The sequence below is a fragment of the Elaeis guineensis genome, chromosome 10, assembly GCF_000442705.2.
Source record: "Elaeis guineensis isolate ETL-2024a chromosome 10, EG11, whole genome shotgun sequence".
Lineage (NCBI taxonomy): Eukaryota > Viridiplantae > Streptophyta > Magnoliopsida > Arecales > Arecaceae > Elaeis > Elaeis guineensis.
In genome coordinates, this window is record NC_026002.2 from 79,878,250 (window position 1) to 79,880,753 (window position 2,504).

Consider the following 2,504-nt stretch of genomic DNA (forward strand, 5'->3'; position numbering starts at 1 on the left):
GATCTAGGTTTGATGCAATAATTACAGGCAAAGTTTCTTTGGGTCCTAGATATGCATACTTGAGATGTTCTGGGAGGGGTTTCAGTTCTAAAATGGGTGCTTCCTCTATCGATGGTTTAGGTGATGGTTTTACCATCTCAATGATTGGTTCAGTAGGAAGTGTCGATTCCTGATTAATCTGATTTTCTTTAAGTATTTCATTAACATCCTCAGACTCATGGATTAACCAGGGGTTAGACTCTAGGTCGACTTCATCATCACTAATGTCAATGGATTCATAAATACCATCTTGGACTACATTGACATCAGCATGAGAAGAGGATTCTTGTTCTAAGTTAAAAACATTAAGCTCAATGGTCATATTCCCAAAGGATAACTTCATCAGACCATTTCGACAATTGATTTCAGCATTGGCCGTAGCTAAGAATGGTCTTCCTAAAATGACAGGTATATGTCCTTTAGGATTCGCAACTGGCTCAGTCTCTAAAACAATAAAATCTATAGGGAAAATAAAATTTTCAACCTTTATCAGAACATCCTCGACCATTCCCTTAGGGATCCTGAGAGATCTATCGGCTAACTGTAATGTGATCCCAGTAGGTTGAAGTTTTTCTAATCCTAGTTGTTCATACACCGAATATGGAAGGATATTCACACTAGCTCCTAGATCTAGCAAGGCCTTTTTTATATTGGTTTCTCCAATAACACAAGAAATTGTTGGAGCTCCAGGGTCCTTATATTTAATTGGCACATGGCTAGATAGGTATGAACTGACACTTGCAGCCAAAAATGCTTTCTTTGGTACATTAGTGGTCCTTTTTCTAGTGCAAAGATCTTTTAAAAATTTGGCATAAGTTGGAACCTGATGGATTATATCTAAAAGAGGAATATTAACTTGGACTTGTTTAAATACCTCTAAAATTTTGTCTAAATGTTCAGATTTATTGGATTTCAGTCTATTTGGAAAAGGAGCTCTAGGACTTTTAAGTACTGGACTAGGTGAATTTTCAGTTTCTGGTGCTTGAGGTTGAAAGGTAGTAGTTTTAGAAGGTGACTCGACAGATGAGTCATCTATATCATCAAGTGCAACTACCTTATTGTCTATTTGTTTTCCTGATCTTAAGGTATGAATGGCATTTATACCATTAACTTGGTTTCCTTGTTGGGGTCGTGGACCATTTTGGTTCCTAGGATTTGGCTCATGTTGGCTAGGTAACCTACCATGTTCTCGTTCACTAATGGTCGAAGCCAGCTGACTTACTTGCATTTCCAGACGGGCTATAGCTTGGGTGTTATTATTTATGAGTTGACCCGTAGTTTGCATAAAGCTGGTATGTGTTTTCATCATGGCTTCTAGGCTTTTCTCTAAAGAGGTAATTTTTTTGTCATTATCATGGAAGCCTGGCGGGTTGTTCATCACTGGGTTGGACCTTAGATTTTGCTGATTGAAATTTGGATTACCTACATTAGGATTCTGGGACCATGAGAAATTCGGGTGATTCCTCCAACCTGGGTTATATGTGGGTGCATAAGGATTGTTCAATGGTCCTTGATAGGTGGCATTCACCTGTGCACACTCATTCGAGTAGGAACATTCTTCTAAGACATGGTCTGGTGCATTGCACCCTTTACACATGGGTGCAGATATTTGATTTACATTGGCTGGTCTCTGTAATTCTAAGGCTTCCAATCTACGTGTTAAAGTTGCAATCTTGGCCTCTGATGCTAGGGTTGGTTGAATTTGATGCATTCCTCCTCTTGAAGGTGTAGCTTTATCAGGTTCCCTAGTTGTTTCCCACTGTAAATTTTTCTCGGCTAGGTCTTCTAAGAATTGCCAAGCTTCAGTAGTTTCTTTGTCCATAAATTGGCCTTGGCACATGGACTCTAGCATGGTTCTTGAGTTTGAATCTAACCCCTCATAGATGATCTGGCACAGTCTCCAAGTTTCTATTCCATGGTGTGGGCATTGGGTCAAAAGATTCTTGAAACGATCAAAGTACTTCCAAAATGATTCACCAGCTAGTTGGTAAAATTGATTTATTTCATTCCTAATCCTAGCTGTTTTATGATGGAGAAAATATTTTTTTAAAAATGTTCTCACAAAGCCCTCCCAGGTAGTGACAGAATAGTTTGGCAGACTATAAAGCCACTTCTTAGCATTGTCCTTAAGGGCAAAGTTGATTAATCTAAGTTTGACCTCATCCTCTGTTAATTGCAGTTTCATGGTTGCACATACCTCCTCAAATTCTCTAATAAATATATAAGCATCCTCTAATCCTGTGAATTTTGGAAGCATATTTATGATTTGAGGTTTGATTTCAAAATTGTTAGCTGTCGGTTGTGGCAACCTGATACAAGATGGTTGGATGGAGCCAACTGGATAACACAAATCCTTAAGGGTCATGGGTTGGATTGGTTCAGCCATTGGAACAACAGGAATTGACTCAATCCTAACTAGACGACCCGACACTCTTCTCCACACACGAGGTGTACGGTTCTCGATG

General features: G+C 39.1%; 1 non-coding gene across 1 annotated transcript; it reads left to right on the top strand.

Moving 5' to 3' along the window:
• The first annotated feature begins 1,949 nt into the window (after positions 1 to 1,949).
• LOC140852275 (small nucleolar RNA R71) lies at positions 1,950 to 2,056 on the top strand. The gene has a single exon (XR_012135177.1). It is a non-coding gene; the product is annotated as a small nucleolar RNA R71 (small nucleolar RNA).
• Positions 2,057 to 2,504: the final 448 nt, after the last annotated feature.